This window comes from Pseudophryne corroboree, chromosome 6, assembly GCF_028390025.1.
Source record: "Pseudophryne corroboree isolate aPseCor3 chromosome 6, aPseCor3.hap2, whole genome shotgun sequence".
NCBI lineage: Eukaryota > Metazoa > Chordata > Amphibia > Anura > Myobatrachidae > Pseudophryne > Pseudophryne corroboree.
The window spans coordinates 783,759,919-783,778,863 of NC_086449.1; the positions used below are offsets into that span (position 1 = coordinate 783,759,919).

An 18,945-nucleotide genomic window follows, 5' to 3' on the forward strand; every position below is an offset into this window, starting at 1 on the left:
ACAAAATAATAATTGAATATAACACTGCTTACTGTGCATGAGAAAGTAATGCATTAAATGCAGAAATGCGTCAAGGCTTTAGTTGTTGTCTCCACTCTGGGACGCCATCAAGCCAAAGTAGCATGATCAAGTGTCACATTTTATAAAGCAAGTTTACTCCATCTGTATTTCTTAATTAAAAAAAATAAAAGAATATTAGTAATTCTTACAGATACTGTTTGTTAAAACTGAATACGATGCAATAAATTATGCCATTGTGTTTTAACATTACTTAGCAAGTGACTATCATGTTCTTTTGAAGTCCAAACGAAGGAAAAACAGGCAAACACATCAATGAACTAAAGTAAGATTTCTCTTTGTGACAAATAAGCACTCCTGCCTCATAGAGGAATTGCCAGTCTTCACAAAGTATATGGACCAAAGAGAGAATTATATACCCAGTCCCTAAAGTGTTTTACATAAAATAAAAAAAAGTATTTACACACAGCGTGATTCACAACATTATAAACTAGAGATGTGCACCGGAAATTTTTCGGGTTTTGTGTTTTGGTTTTGGGTTCGGTTCCGTGGCCGTGTTTTGGGTTCGAACGCGTTTTGGCAAAACCTCACCGAATTTTTTTTGTCGGATTCGGGTGTGTTTTGGATTCGGGTGTTTTTTTCAAAAAAACCTAAAAAACAGCTTAAATCATAGAATTTGGGGGTCATTTTGATCCCAAAGTATTATTAACCTCAATAACCATAATTTCCACTCATTTTCAGTCTATTCTGAACACCTCACACCTCACAATATTATTTTTAGTCCTAAAATTTGCACCGAGGTCGCTGGATGACTAAGCTCAGCGACCCAAGTGGCCGACACAAACACCTGGCCCATCTAGGGGTGGCACTGCAGTGTCACGCAGGATGGCCCTTCCAAAAAACACTCCCCAAACAGCACATGACGCAAAGAAAAATGAAAGAAAAAAGAGGTGCAAGATGGAATTGTCCTTGGGCCCTCCCACCCACCCTTATGTTGTATAAACAGGACATGCACACTTTAACCAACCCATCATTTCAGTGACAGGGTCTGCCACACGACTGTGACTGAAATGACGGGTTGGTTTGGACCCCCACCAAAAAAGAAGCAATTCATCTCTCCTTGCACAAACTGGCTCTACAGAGGCAAGATGTCCACCTCATCATCATCCTCCGATTCATCACCGTGTACATCCCCCTCCTCACAGATTATCAATTCGTCCCCACTGGAATCCACCATCACAGCTCCCTGTGTACTTTGTGGAGGCAATTGCTGCTGGTGAATGTCTCCATGGAGGAATTGATTATAATTCATTTTAATGAACATCATCTTCTCCACATTTTCTGGAAATAACCTCGTACGCCGATTGCTGACAAGGTGAGCGGCGGCACTAAACACTCTTTCGGAGTACACACTTGTGGGAGGGCAACTTAGGTAGAATAAAGCCAGTTTGTGCAAGGGCCTCCAAATTGCCTCTTTTTCCTGCCAGTATACGTACGGACTGTCTGATGTGCCTACTTCGATGCGGTCACTCATATAATCCTCCACCATTCTTTCAATGGTGAGAGAATCATATGCAGTGACAGTAGATGACATGTCCGTAATCGTTGTCAGGTCCTTCAGTCCGGACCAGATGTCAGCATCAGCAGTCGCTCCAGACTCGGAATTCTGAGCCTTTTCCTCGCACCCCCAGTTGCGGGAGAATGTGAAGGAGGAGATGTTGACAGGTCGCGTTCCGCTTGACTTGACAATTTTCTCACCAGCAGTTCTTTGAACCCCTGCAGACTTGTGTCTGCCGGAAAGAGAGATACAACGTAGGTTTTAAATCTAGGATCGAGCACGGTGGCCAAAATGTAGTGCTCTGATTTCAACAGATTGACCACCCGTGAATCCTTGTTAAGCGAATTAAGGGCTCCATCCACAAGTCCCACATGCCTAGCGGAATCGCTCCGTGTTAGCTCCTCCTTCAATGTCACCAGCTTCTTCTGCAAAAGCCTGATGAGGGGAATGACCTGACTCAGGCTAGCAGTGTCTGAACTGACTTCACGTGTGGCAAGTTCAAAAGGTTGCAGAACCTTGCACAACGTTGAAATCATTCTCCACTGCGCTTGAGACAGGTGCATTCCGCCTCCTATATCGTGGTCAGTTGTATAGGCTTGAATGGCCTTTTGCTGCTCCTCCAACCTCTGAAGCATATAGAGGGTTGAATTCCACCTCGTTACCACTTCTTGCTTCAGATGATGGCAGGGCAGGTTCAGGCGTTTTTGGTGTTGCTCCAGTCTTCTGTACGTGGTGCCTGTACGTCGAAAGTGTCCCGCAATTCTTCTGGCCACCGACAGCATCTCTTGCATGCCCCTCTCGTTTTTTAAATAATTCTGCACCACCAAATTCAAGGTATGTGCAAAACATGGGACGTGCTGGAATTTGCCCATATTTAATGCACACACAATATTGCTGGCGTTGTCCGATGCCACAAATCCACAGGAGAGTCCAATTGGGGTAAGCCATTCTGCGATGATCTTCCTCAGTTGCCGTAAGAGGTTTTTAGCTGTGTGCGTATTCTGGAAAGCGGTGATACAAAGCGTAGCCTGCCTAGGAAAGAGTTGGCGTTTGCGAGATGCTGCTACTGGTGCCGCCGCTGCTGTTCTTGCGGCGGGAGTCAATACATCTACCCAGTGGGCTGTCACAGTCATATAGTCCTGAGTCTGCCCTGCTCCACTTGTCCACATGTCCGTGGTTAAGTGGACATTGGGTACAACTGCATTTTTTAGGACACTGGTGAGTCTTTTTCTGAGGTCTGTGTACATTTTCGGTATCGCCTGCCTAGAGAAATGGAACCTAGATGGTATTTGGTACCGGGTACACAGTACCTCAATCAAGTCTATAGTTGGCTCTGCAGTAATGATGGATACCGGAACCACGTTTCTCACCGCCCAGGATGCCAAGGCCTCAGTTATCCGCTTTGCAGCAGGATGACTGCTGTGATATTTCATCTTCCTCGCAAAGGACTGTTGGACAGTCAATTGCTTGGTGGAAGTAGTAAAAGTGGTCTTACGACTTCCCCTCTGGGATGACCATCGACTCCCAGCAGCAACAACAGCAGCGCCAGCAGCAGTAGGCGTTACACTCAAGGACGCATCGGAGGAATCCCAGGCAGGAGAGGACTCGTCAGAATTGCCAGTGACATGGCCTGCAGGACTATTGGCATTCCTGGGGAAGGAGGAAATTGACACTGAGGGAGTTGGTGGGGTGGTTTGCGTGAGCTTGGTTACAAGAGGAAGGGATTTACTGGTCAGTGGACTGCTTCCGCTGTCGCCCAAAGTTTTTGAACTTGTCACTGACTTATGATGAATGCGCTGCAGGTGACGTATAAGGGAGGATGTTCCGAGGTGGTTAACGTCCTTACCCCTACTTATTACAGCTTGACAAAGGCAACACACGGCTTGACACCTGTTGTCCGCATTTCTGTTACCCCTACTTATTACAGCTTGACAAAGGCAACACACGGCCTGACAAATGTTGTCCGCATTTCTGTTGAAATACTTCCACACTGAAGAGCTGATTTTTTGGGTATTTTCACCAGGCATGTCAATGGCTATATTCCTCCCACGGACAACAGGTGTCTCCCCGGGTGCCTGACTTAAACAAACCACCTCACCATCAGAATACTCCTTGTCAATTTCCTCCCCAGCGCCAGCAACACCCATATCCTCCTCATCCTGGTGTACTTCAACACTGACATCTTCAATCTGACTATCAGGAACTGGACTGCGGGTGCTCCTTCCAGCACTTGCAGGGGGCGTGCAAATGGTGGAAGGCGCATGCTCTTCACGTCCAGTGTTGGGAAGGTCAGGCATCGCAACCGACACAATTGGACTCTCCTTGTGGATTTGTGATTTCGAAGAACGCACAGTTCTTTGCTGTGCTTTTGCCAGCTTAAGTCTTTTCATTTTTCTAGCGAGAGGCTGAGTGCTTCCATCCTCATGTGAAGCTGAACCACTAGCCATGAACATAGGCCAGGGCCTCAGCCGTTCCTTGCCACTCCGTGTGGTAAATGGCATATTGGCAAGTTTACGCTTCTCCTCCGACGATTTTATTTTAGATTTTTGAGTCCTTTTTTTACTGATATTTTGTGTTTTGGATTTTACATGCTCTGTACTATGACATTGGGCATCGGCCTTGGCAGACGACGTTGATGGAATTTCATCGTCTCGGCCATGACTAGTGGCAGCAGCTTCAGCACGAGGTGGAAGTGGATCTTGATCTTTCCCTAGTTTTGGAACCTCAACATTTTTGTTCTCCATATTTTAATAGGCACAACTAAAAGGCACCTCAGGTAAACAATGGAGATGGATGGATACTAGTATACTTATGGATGACGAGTGACTGACGACACAGAGGTAGCTACAGCCGTGGACTACCGTACTGCGTCTGCTAGTATAGAGATGATAATGATATAAAAAATATATATATATCACTACTGCAGGTATATATAATATAATGACGGACCTGCTGGACACCGTCAGCAGACTCCTAAACTACTAGTATGAAGAAGATAGAAAAAAAAACCCCACCACAGGTAGGTATACAATTATGGATGAGCACTGATGACACAGAGGTAGCTACAGCCGTGGACTACCGTACTGCGTCTGCTAGTATAGAGATGATAATGATATAAAAAATATATATATATCACTACTGCAGGTATATATAATATAATGACGGACCTGCTGGACACTGTCAGCAGACTCCTAAACTACTAGTATGAAGAAGATAGAAAAAATAACCCCACCACAGGTAGGTATACAATTATGGACGAGCACTGACGACACAGAGGTAGCCACAGCCGTGGACTACCGTACTGCGTCTGCTAGTATAGAGATGATAATGATATAAAAAATATATATATATCACTACTGCAGGTATATATAATATAATGACGGACCTGCTGGACACTGTCAGCAGACTCCTAAACTACTAGTATGAAGAAGATAGAAAAAAAAACCCACCACAGGTAGGTATACAATTATGGACGAGCACTGACGACACAGAGGTAGCCACAGCCGTGGACTACCGTACTGCGTCTGCTAGTATAGAGATGATAATGATATAAAAAATATATATATATATATATCACTACTGCAGGTATATATAATATGATGACGGACCTGCTGGACACTGTCAGCAGACTCCTAAACTACTAGTATGAAGAAGATAGAAAAAAAACCCCACCACAGGTAGGTATACAATTATGGACGAGCACTGACGACACAGAGGTAGCCACAGCCGTGGACTACCGTACTGCGTCTGCTAGTATAGAGATGATAATGATATAAAAAATATATATATATCACTACTGCAGGTATATATAATATAATGATGGACCTGCTGGACACTGTCAGCAGACTCCTAAACTACTAGTATGAAGAAGATAGAAAAAATAACCCCACCACAGGTAGGTATACAATTATGGACGAGCACTGACGACACAGAGGTAGCCACAGCCGTGGACTACCGTACTGCGTCTGCTAGTATAGAGATGATAATGATATAAAAAATATATATATATATCACTACTGCAGGTATATATAATATAATGACGGACCTGCTGGACACTGTCAGCAGACTCCTAAACTACTAGTATGAAGAAGATAGAAAAGAAAACCCACCACAGGTAGGTATACAATTATGGACGAGCACTGACGACACAGAGGTAGCCACAGCCGTGGACTACCGTACTGCGTCTGCTAATATAGAGATGATAATGATATAAAAAATATATATATATATCACTACTGCAGGTATATATAATATAATGACGGACCTGCTGGACACTGTCAGCAGACTCCTAAACTACTAGTATGAAGAAGATAGAAAAAAAAACCCCACCACAGGTAGGTATACAATTATGGACGAGCACTGACGACACAGAGGTAGCCACAGCCGTGGACTACCGTACTGTGTCTGCTAGTATAGAGATGATAATGATATAAAAAATATATATATATCACTACTGCAGGTATATATAATATAATGACGGACCTGCAGGACACTGTCAGCAGACTCCTAAACTACTAGTATGAAGAAGATAGAAAAAAAAACCCCACCACAGGTAGGTATACAATTATGGACGAGCACTGACGACACAGAGGTAGCCACAGCCGTGGACTACCGTACTGCGTCTGCTAGTATAGAGATGATAATGATATAAAAAATATATATATATCACTACTGCAGGTATATATAATATAATGACGGACATGCTGGACACTGTCAGCAGACTCCTAAACTACTAGTATGAAGAAGATAGAAAAAAAAAACCCACCACAGGTAGGTATACAATTATGGACGAGCACTGACTACACAGAGGTAGCCACAGCCGTGGACTACCGTACTGCGTCTGCTAGTATAGAGATGATAATGATATAAAAAATATATATATATCACTACTGCAGGTATATATAATATAATGACGGACCTGCTGGACACTGTCAGCAGACTCCTAAACTACTAGTATGAAGAAGATAGAAAAAAAAACCCCACCACAGGTAGGTATACAATTATGGACGAGCACTGACGACACAGAGGTAGCCACAGCCGTGGACTACCGTACTGCGTCTGCTAGTATAGAGATGATAATGATATAAAAAATATATATATATCACTACTGCAGGTATATATAATATAATGACGGACCTGCTGGACACTGTCAGCAGACTCCTAAACTACTAGTATGAAGAAGATAGAAAAAAAAACCCCACCACAGGTAGGTATACAATTATGGACGAGCACTGACGACACAGAGGTAGCCACAGCCGTGGACTACCGTACTGCATCTGCTAGTATAGAGATGATAATGATATAAAAAATATATATATATCACTACTGCAGGTATATATAATATAATGACGGACCTGCTGGACACTGTCAGCAGACTCCTAAACTACTAGTATGAAGAAGATAGAAAATAAAACCCCACCACAGGTAGGTATACAATTATGGACGAGCACTGACGACACAGAGGTAGCCACAGCCGTGGACTACCGTACTGCGTCTGCTAATATAGAGATGATAAAGATGATAGAGATGAACAAAAAAAATATAACACTACTGCAGGTAAATATTTATATAATATAATGAATGACGGACCTGCTGGACACTGTCAGCAGAATGCGTTTATAGAATAAAAAAAAAAACACCACAGGAGTGTTTAACTTTTTCAGGCAGACAATATACTGGTGGTCACTGGTCAGTCACACTGGCAGCAAAAGTGTGCACTGTACTCCTGCTATAACTGCACCCCAATCTCCCCCACAATTCAGCTGTGTGAGCAGTGAGCACTCAGTACAGTCAGATATACATAGATGATATTATCATGCAGCACACTAACACTGAGCACAGATATGGTATGTGACTGTGTATCGTTTTTTTTCATGCAGAGAACGGATTATATTAAATAATAAATAAAACTGGTGGTGGTCAGTCACTAGTAACTAACTATCAGCAAAACTCTGCACTCTGAGTACTCCTAATGCTCCCCAAAATTACTAAGTAATCAACTCAAGTGTCTCTATCTATTCTAACGGAGAGGACGCCAGCCACGTCCTCTCCCTATCAATCTCAATGCACGTGTGAAAATGGCGGCGACGCGCGGCTCCTTATATAGAATCCGAGTCTCGCGATAGAATACGAGCCTCGCGAGAATCCGACAGCGGGATGATGACGTTCGGGCGCCCTCGGGTTAGCCGAGCAAGGCGGGAAGATCCGAGTCTGCCTCGGACCCGTGTAAAAAGGCTGAAGTTCGGGGGGGTTCGGATTCCGAGGAACCGAACCCGCTCATCTCTATTATAAACGAGACACAGAAAGTTGTTGGTCACTTTTTCAACAGTGATAATATCGACCGCTGAGTGCCAGTGGCAGTAAACCGATAAAGTATAATGTTTCCAAGATGTTTGTTATAAGCTCTCCCATCAGCATGGTGAAGTGATGCTCCGATGTCTGATATGTACATTCTTTCCCTCCATGTGAGTCATATCAGGAGTGGTGCGGTGGCACGTTCAGACAGCGGCACATCTCTCCCAGTAAATGGGCAGGTTTCATCTGCAGAGAACTATCACCTATCTGAAGAACTAATAACAAATGTGAGTCACTTACTTACTCACTCTTCAGATCACTCACCGCCTGATTGTTGCATCTGATTAAATAGCACGGAAATACCTTACTTGGACATTTCAAAAAGCATCCATTTATCCAACAAATGCTTGTATCTGTATTATTGTAATTTTGTTTTTTATGCACCGCTGCACCAATGCAATTTTACCTACAAACACCTAATATATCTTACAGAATTACCATTGCTACTTAAACCTCTCACAATCCTTTCATTTCTTACAGTCCAAATACATTTCTGCACCCACTTTTTCTACGCGTTTGATTCATTTCATACTAAATCTACACCCATTGAGCCTACACTGCTTTTCTCATCTACATTTCTGCAATTCTTCGGCTCTCATTCCCTTACAGCCTCCACTCCTACTTCCACTTTCCCTCAACCTGTCTACCTACTAAACACTATGTCAAGGCTTTCTTATACTCCTCACATCACTCAGTGTCTACCTAATCATGTATATTTATCCTTCCCCCCTAGTCTCCTACACCTCCTCCTCTCTCCCCTCCTCTGTCTCCCCTCCATCTCTCTGTATTATTTCCCCTACTTTCCTGTTACCCCACTTTCACTCACCTCTGCCCCATGGTCCTGCTACCCCACCACTCAGCCCTGCTCCATCCCTCCCTTCCCTGTCACCTCCCCACACCCCCATCCACGTCACACTGACCTCCCTCCCTGCCCATCTCCTGCAGTTTCCCCTCCTAGCTCAGGCACCCGCACCATCACTACTCTCTCATCATCCCTGCCCTCAAAGTAAATCTCACCTCATTGCTACAGCAACCCTGATAATCTCATTCACATCTCTCCCACAAACTCACACCCCCTCTCCTGTGCCTTCTGGAATGCCAGATCTGTTTGTAACAAACTGGTCCCCACTCATGACCTTTCATTTCCAACTCCCTACACCTCCTAGCCATTACTGAAACCTGAAACCTGGATTACGCCCTCTGACACTACTTCTCCTGCTGCTCTCTCTGCTGGGGGCCTCACATTCACACACACCGTGACCTGGGTGTGGTGTTGGGGTCCTTTTACCTTCTAGTTACTCCTACCAACTCATACCACCAGAACCATCCCTTACATTCTCTACATTTGAGGTCCATACTATCCGCCTCTTCCAACCAGTCCATCTTAGAGTAGCTGTCACTTATCGCCCCCCTGGCATTGCTTCCATATTAATTGACAACTTTGCTTCCTGGCTTCCTCAGTTCCTCTCTTCTGACATTCCCTCCATTATCCTAGGCGATTTCAAGATCCCTATTGACATCCCCACACAATCCCCTGCCTCTAAACTCCTTAACCTCACCTCTTCACTTGGTCTCTCCCAGTGGACCTCCTCACTCTCCCATGTGAATAGGAGCTCACTGGATCTGGTCTTCACTCACCGCTGTGATATTTCTGATTTTTCCAACTCCCCATTTCACCTCTCTGACCACCACCTGCTCTCCTTTAACCTATCTCTCTTGACTTCCCCATCTCTACCTCCCAAGGCTACCATCACGAAGCGTAACATTGAGGCTATTGACACCACATTCCTTTCCTCCCTGTTTGACTCACTTCTCTCTCCTATTTTCTCTCTCTCATACCCTGAACAAGCCACTTCCATATACAATGCATCCATTACTTCTGCTCTTGACTCTGTTGCTCCACCAACCACTATTCACCCTCGCAAATTAACACCTCAACCCTGGCACACCGAATGCACCAGATATCTGTAAAAATGCTCACGTACTGCTGAGCGACACTGGAGGAAATCATGCTCTAAGGCAGACTTCCTCCTTTTCAAACTTATGCTTTCATCCATCAGTGCTGCCCTTTCTCTTGCTAAACAGTCATACTTCTCCCAGTCTTCCAACCCCCAGCGCCTCTTTACCACTCTCAACTCACTCCTCTGCCCACCTCCACCTCGTCTCCCTTCATCACTCTCTGCTCTTGACTTTGCCACTTACTTCACATCCAAAATTGACTCCATATGTCAGGACATCACATCACACCAGATTATCAGTAACCAGCCTTCTCCCATCCCTTACCACCCCTCCCCTTCCCTCACACCAACTCTGACATCTTTCTCCCATGCATCTGGAGAGGAAGTCATGGCCCTAATTTGTTCCTGTCCGCTCACCACCTCCCCACTTGACCCTATCCCCTCCTGCCTCCTCTGCTACATCTTTCCTTCTGCTTGTTCCCATCTTTCCCAACTTCTCAATCTCTCCATCTCATCAGGCACTGTCCCCTCTGCCTTCAAGCATGCACTCATCTCTCCTATTCTTAAAAAAAACCTACCCTTGATCCAAACACTCTCTCCAACTACCGGCCCATCTCTCTGCTCCCTTTTGCCTCCAAACTCCTTGAACGTATTGTCTACAACCGCCTTACTTCCTTTCTTTCCTCACACTCACTGCTTGACCCATTCCAGTCTGGCTTCCGTCCTCTCCACTCCACTGAAACTGCCCTTACAAAATTATGCAATGACCTGCATGCTGCTAAATCTAAGGGACACTACTCTCTACTTATTCTACTTGATCTCTCTGCTGCTTTTGACACTGTGGACAATCCTCTCCTACTGTAAATCCTTCACTCCATTGGTCTGCGTGACACTGCCCTCTCTTGGCTGTCTTCCTACCTCTCTGACCGTTCATTCTCTGTCTCCTCCCATGACTCCACATCCCCCTCACTTCCACTAACTGTAGGTGTACCCCAAGGTTCTCTCCTTGGTCCTCTTCTCTTCTCTCTCTATACGTCCTCACTAGGTTAGCTCATTAGTTCTTTTGGATTCCAATATCATCTCTATGCTGATGACACCCAAATCTATCTTTCCTCTCCAGACCTCTCCCCTGCTCTCCTCACTCGTATCTCCAACTGTCTCTCTGCTACCTCTTCCTGGATGTTCCAGCGCTTTCTTAAACTTAACATGTCTAAGACCGAGCTGATCATCTTCCCTTCCTCCCGCATAACCTCACCTCCTACAATCTCATTATCTATTGATGGCACTACTATCTCCTCTAGCCCCCAAGTGTGCTGTCTTGAAGTAATCCTTGATTCCTCCCTCTACTTCAAACCACACATTCAGCACCTCTCACAAACATGCCATTTTCATCTAAAAAGTATATCTTCAGGATCAGACCCTTTCTGACCCAGGATGCTACTAAGATTCTTATCCACTCACTGGTCATCTCCAGACTGGCTACTGTAATCTCCTCCTGACTGGCATTCCTGACAAATATCTCTCTCCCCTCCAGTCTATCCTCAATGCTGCTGCCTGGCTCATTTTCCTCACCAAACGCACTACGTCCACCTCTCCTCTCTTACTAGACCTTCACTGGCTCCCCTTCCCTTTCAGAATCCATTTCAAGCTTCTCACACTCGCTTACAAAGCCCTCACCCACTCCTCTCCCATCTACATCTCTGACCTTATCTCCCTGTACACTCCCACCCGTCCTCTTTGTTCTGCTAATGCACGCCGACTCTCCTGCCTACAGATTACTTCCTCCCACTCCTACCTCCAAGATTTTTCACATGCTGCAGCACTTCTCTGGAATTCCCTACCTCTCCCCCTCAGACTCTCCACCTCTCTACAAAACTTCAAATGGGCTCTCAAGACCCTTCTTCACCAAACCCAGACAAATCTCATCCTAACCCTCTGTTCCATGCTCGCTATGTACCCCATCTGTGTCACCCCTGTCTGTCTACCCCTTCCCTTTAGAATGTAAGCTCTCTCGAGCAGGGCCCTCTTCCCTCACGTGCTTATCCTTTCTTACTTTAATAATCTTCAACTGCACCAAATCCAGCAGTCTTCTGCCACCTGATACTTATTCCAGTGTCATCTGCTGTTGTAACTATGTTTATTTACCCTGTACTTGTCCTATACTGTCATCAACTGTCAGTCACTGTTTTCCTGTTTTGATTATGTGCATATGTACTCTGTAATTCGGCGCTGCGTAACCCTTGTGGCGCCATATAAATAAAGGATAATAATAATAATTTCATGTGTGTTCGGGGGTCAGGTGATGCAGAGGGGAAGGGCTTCCTACTCTGTGGGGGCCCTCTTGTGTGTGGGGGGCCATACATGATAGACCCAGTTACACTGCATGTAATCGGAATTGCTGGCTGTTTTAAGTTGTGCTCACTCTGTCAGATTTCAGATGCATCTCTTGCACATAGAAATTACAGAGCCTTATACAGAATCAGACTGTAATAAAAAATTGATCAAGGACTAAAGCTTTACCTCTCACCTCTTCTATCTTTGTTTTGTTAATTATTCTTTGTAAGCAGGGATGTGGATATAGATATTTGCAAAAGTATCAAAAGAATCGAAATTTTATGAAAACAAAGTTTTTAGTTTTATGAGTACTTTTTAAGAAATAATAGAATTGTATAGGCTTTATTAGAGCAACACAGAAGTTACATTAAGTATTTTCTACGGCATTGTATCTAAGATACAGTAAAGTCAAAGGTGTGGTTTATTGAGCAGTACCAGGGCTGTCACTAATTCCAATGAATGATATATGCTCGCCATACCAGCACACTGAAAAAAGGGGGTATGGCTTGGTGGGATGGGTGTGACTTGGTGGGATGGGGTGTGGTTTGGTGGGATGGGTCATGGCTTTGAATCCCGAACCCCCTTTTTCATCACTGTGGGGGTCCAGGAGACTGCAGTGGCTTCAGTGCTGGCTCTTACACAGTGACCGGAGCTGGGTGTTACATGTAATGTTATAGTGCAGCACCCGGCACCTGTCACTGAGCAGGAGTCCGCAGTTTGGTGTCACCCCACTGCGGGTGATATCTGTGTGAGGGCTCCACCACCCACCCCTCTGTAGTGATTCCACTGGCAGTAGTATGTTTTATGTGCAGCCATACTCACATTTACATACAGTTATGATCAGAATGGAGCGGAGCTTAAGTGGAACATACAGAAAACAGTGATGTATGAGGGTATCGGTGCATATACAAGCAGTAGCAGTGTGGCTTGGTGGTAGCCAGAGGTGTAGCTAGGTGCCATGGTTCCCGGAGCAAGGGTATGTTACGGTACCCCCTCCCCTGTATTGAATTGGGGGCCTGGCCAACATGTGGTGGTATGTTATATTTTAAAATAAAAAAATATTTACAAATTCCAAATTGGTGACAGGGATGATTCTAAACCTTGTAAAGGTCAGGGTGAAAGTTTTCTTTGGGCTCCCCCCCCCCCCCAAGTTTAAAACAGGGTTGTGGCTTCATGGGGAAGGGGTGTGACCACAGAATAGAACCAATTCACACTACACCACACAGTAGTTTCCGTTAATCACTTTACACCACACAGTAGAGACCGTTATTCACATTATACCACACGGTAGAGACGCTTAAACACATTATACCACAGTAGAGCCGCTTATATACATTACACCACAGTAGAGCGCTTATACACGTTACACCACTGTAGAGCGCTTATACACGTTACACCACAGTAGAGCGCTTATACACGTTACACCACAAAACAGCCATTTATACATGTTATGTTTCAGCTTCTATTGCAGGGAGAGGTGCTGCAGCAGCAGCAGCTCAGACATAGAAAGGCATCAACGTAGAGAAAGGTACTGTAGCAGCAGAGAGGTGCTGCAGCAGCAGCTGGGACATAGAGAGGCATCAACATAGAGAAAGGTGCTGCAGCAACCGGGTCAGAGAGAGGTGCTACAGCATCCGGGGCAGAGACAGGCGCTACAGTATCCAGGGCAAAGATAGGTGCTGCAGCAGTGAGGGCAGCAAGACAAAAGTAACTCGGCTGCACAGCTACAAGCAGACAGTAAAACATATAGAGAGGGCGGGCAGAGCTCCGGCATGTGCTGGATGTCAGTGTCTCCTGCTGTGACCACTTGCCTGACCTGTTCCCCACCAATTCTCTGAGTCCGAGTCAGTGTGTGCCCCATCTGCGCCCTCTAACTTTTTTGGTGCCAGGAGTTCGTGCTCCACTGGAGCCATCCTTGCTACACCCCTGGTGGTAGAGCAGGACTTTGTATAACATAGGGTATTTGGGAATTAAGTGGAAAACATCAGTGCTCCACTGTGACAAGATGGTGCCGCACATGTGCTGAAGACCAAATGGTGGCCATCTTGGTAAAAGACTGGTGCCTCCCCAAAGGAGCATCACGGAGACTGTGCAGCAGTGTAGTCCATATTTCAACGCAGATAATATACACATAAACACTCATGAGGGAGATTTGCTGTTGATGTTACTTGTCTTGGCACCACCTCTACAAAACCTTATTAATGCATTTTAATAACCAAATGGAAAATTATTACCATGTTTCCTTAAAGAAAAAATGCTGAGTATTTTTGTTGTAGAACTATAATCCATTAAATAGTGTAACATAAGAATAAATAAGCAGCTAGTGCACAACATGTCCAAGAATGTGCTCATCCATTATCTGATTATTGGATTTCTTACAAGAGCTTATATCCATTCATTGATTTTCATTGGCAACAGGAGTTGGACTGACTAAGATGATTTTTGTGATTTCCTGTAACTACTGTGGAAATACTGTAAATGGGTTTTGAAAGACAATGCTGAATTTAATTTAACAGTAATTTTCAACAGAAATTGAAAATTACTCTTTGAAAGTCTAAGATAATATTCAAATATCTTTTTTTAAAATCAAATTAAATATGTCTTGCAGAAGGGGATTAGTAATCTCCATAGTAACAATATTGTTGTTGTTGTACTAAAACCCTTATATTATTAAAAATGTGTTATATTCTATTAAAAAAAGGTTGCAACAGATTCAGTCTGTCATATTTTAAACAAAATAGATGGGATGAGACTTTGTAAAAACATTTAGTTTATTTGGGTGTGATACACCCTCCCAGTGGTCGGGATGCCTGCGGTCACATGACCAGCACAGCATCCCGACAAAGAAAATGCAGACAGGGGATGGTGTAATTATTTTACCCCTCCCATGTCCCCTACCCTAACCCCGTCTGTGGTGGCAGCTAGGCCTAAGTTTTGAGGGGGGGGGTGGCTAGGGCTAAGAGTCCAGGAGTGGTGGCTAGGACTATGACTCAGGGGTTGGTGGCTATGGCTAACCCCCCCTCTAGTTCCTAACCCTAGCAGTCACCCCGATACTTACCTTTGGCATGTTGGCAGTCGGTGTTCCGGTGCCGGGGTTCCGAGCGATGTTGGGATTCCGGCATCGGTCACATTACTGGCATAGTACCAAGCGCCGGTATGCTAACTGTATCCCATTTATTTGACTCAACAATGTAATCCAAGGAAACTCATTATACTGTATGTTGTTATTGTGATTCCGTCATACCCGGCATCCTTGACTGTTTAAACCAATGTCAAGAGAGAGTGTTGGATATTCAAGAATAATTTGAGAGGTACCAAATGGTATCTCTCTCCAAGGCACTTCTGTATCTAACCATTGTTCACTATTTACTAGGCATTGTAGTGCAGGTGCCATTCCACATTTAGGACGAAATCCAATTAGCCGCGGTAAATTTTGTACACTATCTAATTGAGTTGTACACTATCTAAATGCATCCTCAGGATCCTCAACTTTTCACAATGGTTTTTTCATCTTGACTCTTGCCCTTTGTTGACTTATTGAAATTGACTATTGGCATCTTCTACCAGTGAGCAAGAGAGCTGTCTACTTCACAGCTTTCTCTCTTTAAAGATGCGGTCCCTGATGAATGTCATGATTAAGGCTGAAAAGCATGTGGCCTTGCCGACATGGGTGGTCATTCCGAGTTGTTCGCTCGCTGCTAATTTTAGCAGAATTGCTAATAGGCTAAAATCCAGCAGTTCTGCGCATGCGTATGCACAGCAGGGTGCACGCTCTAAGCAATTTTACACAAAACTATGCTATTTTACTCACTGGCGAACGAAGCTTTTCAATCGCTCTGCTGATCGTAGTGTGATTGACAGGAAGTGGGTGTTTCTGGGCGGAAACTGGACGTTTTCAGGGAGTGTGCTAAAAAAACGCAGGCGTGCCAGGTAAAAACGCAGGAGTGGCTGGAGAAATGGAGGAGTGGCTGGCCTGATGCAGGGCGTGTTTGTGACGTCAAACCAGGAACTAAACGGACTGAGGTGATCGCAATCTAGGAGTAGGTCTGGAGCTACTCAGAAACTGCAAGGAAATACTTAATAGCAGAATTGCTAATCTTTCGTTAGCAATTCTGCTATGCTAAGATACACTCCCAGAGGGCGGCGGCCTAGCATGTGCAATGCTGCTAAAAGTAGCTAGCGAGCGAACAACTCGGAATGAGGGCCATTATATATCTCTATGTTGGATTAAAGTTTTTTTTATTTTTTTTGTCACAACATATGTATATTGTATACATACATATAGATGAAAAGAAGGGAAAGAAAAGCCCCTATCTTGTGCTGGTATAAATTCACAGCTGCACCTCATAGTAAACACCCTGATAGTAAGGATCAAGAAATACAAATAAAAACAACTCTGAAAGTGTATTTACTTTCAGAGTATATAGGTTGCACCAACCCCCGTTATTGAGATACCAATGAGAGCTCAAGCTGAATGAACCTCTTTTAGGGGTCAATTCATGAAGCAGTGAAAAGAGTGGAGAAACAGACCAGTGGAGAAGTTTCCAATGGCAACCAATCAGCATCTCTCCTACATTTTATGGAATGTACTTGAAAAATGCTTCGTTCAAAGCTGATTGGTTGCTCTGGGCAACTTCTCCACTGGTCCTTTTCTTCACTCTTTTCATTGCTTCATGAATAGACCTCAGTGTCACTCGAGACTGGACACTGTTTCAAACTCACACTTGATAAATTAATTTTGATAAATCTGAAACTTGGAGACAGCAAAACATGTCAGGACTGCATTTCTTCACCGTCCATTAATTCTTAAAAGACCCCAAGTTCTCTGCCTGGACCAGCCTCCTATTCACAAGCCTCACAAGCCCCTTGGACAATTGGAATGTCTTTACTTTGGAGATATCCATTCCACCGAATGCAATTGAGGGCTTAAGTCATACTGGACTCTTTCTTTGGGAAGCATTCCTCTAGTACAGGCTTTTTCAACCAGTGTGCAAGGTGTGCCGCGGAGCCAGAGCAGCTTCCTGCACCTCCAGAGTAAACTGTTGGCTCGGGCTCTTCTTAGAGGATCATTCATGCTCCGGCTGTGACCTGTGCCTTGATGATACGGCGGTGTGATTATCATAGGTCACGGCCGCCACATCTCACCACCCAGCCAGCCCACCCGCCTGCATACACATCTTCCAATTTTCGCCTGCATCCATAGCTTTCCTTGCCCACCCACATCCACACCTGCCCGACCGCCCGTTGCTCAGTATTCGCAGCAATCCACTATGAACAACCCCCGCCACTGAGGGACAGGGAGGACAGCTGACTGGTAGGGACTAATATTTGTTATGTTATTTCTCCTGTGGTGAGCAATAGAATTTATGGATTTATGGGGGGAACAATGTGAATAATTCATGTGGGGAGCAATAGGATTTATGTGGGGAGCAATGTGATTGATTTATGTGGGGAGCAATAGGATTTATGTAAGGAGCAACATGATTTATGTGGGGAGCAATAGGATTTGTGTAAGGAGCAACATGATTTATGTGGGGAGCAATGTCATTGTTTTTTTTCTGTGTAGGCCAATGTATGTGTGGATTTTTTATTACTGTGAGGGCCAATGTGTGTTTTTTGGGGGTTTTCTGTGGGGAACGGATGGTGTGCCTTGGCAATTTTAAAACATTGTTCGGTGTGCTGCGAGTAAAAAAAGGATGAAAACCACTGCTCTAGTGGCTAATGCTCTTGGTAAATAAATTCCTACCAAAAGCTTACTCTGTATCCAGGAAGGGTGGCTTGATATGAACCATTGACTGTGACTGCCTTGGAGGTATTACTAGTAACAGGCTTCATTTGTAAATTTATTTGGGGACTGATGAAATTATATAAATTGTTTTGGTGAAGCTGATTCTAATTAATTGTAATTGTTTTTAAACATTTCTATGCACCTATATATTTAACAAAGTTCTATTACATTTTTAACAACTTTAAAAAAAAATTCATGGGTATCACTTACACGGTATTCAACCATTTTATTTTGTAGGCAGAATGCATGTAATTCTATTACCAGCATAGCGCTGCTATTTGTATTTTCTATGCTCAAGCCAAATGAACCTGTTTTAATCATGCAAGACTGGACACTGTTTCAATAGCACACTTTTATTCATCATTTGAATTTTCACAAGTACACTTATATCTGGGTGGAATTAAAATATTATTGCGGGTTCCTGTGTTCAAATGTTTCTGCATTAGCAGTCTGTTGACTCCTGTGTTGGGACTCCTGCACATGTGCGGTGAAGAACCCTCTGTTGCCTAAGCAGCACAATGCCATCATCAGTTGGTGTTAGGGCCAAACTCCAGAAGGCTTGGTAAATCTGACAGCATTGCATTCCTATAGAAATCTATGGGGGCTGCGTCTTCTTTTGGAAATGGAGAGACCTTAGCAGATATTGTAGACACAGAATCTTCTGCGGCCCCTCCAGCATACATTGGGGTGCTACTAAATATTTGTAGGTATCTCCCAAAAATGTGTGTTTTCAGGGAATAGGATGCAAATTATAAATAGGTCCTTGAGGGAGCTATAAATAGCGCATCTCCACTTAACAGACAGGCATGCGTGAGGTACCTGTAGTGAGTGGGTGTGCTGTGCAGCAATGTGCCGCTGAGGAGGGAATATCTGATCGCACTGAGGGAAAGACAACTCCGAAGCAGCAGTAAAGGACTGCTTCTTTCATTTGGTCC

General features: G+C 44.3%; 1 long non-coding RNA gene across 1 annotated transcript in view; it reads right to left on the reverse strand.

Annotated features, from left to right (window-relative positions):
- Window positions 1-18,945, reverse strand: part of LOC134935728 (uncharacterized) — a 218,803-nt gene that overhangs the window by 54,304 nt on the left and 145,554 nt on the right. Inside the window, exon 4 of the long non-coding RNA XR_010180373.1 lies at window positions 33-170. This is a non-coding gene — a long non-coding RNA (uncharacterized LOC134935728). The remainder of the gene's footprint in view (window positions 1-32; window positions 171-18,945) is intronic.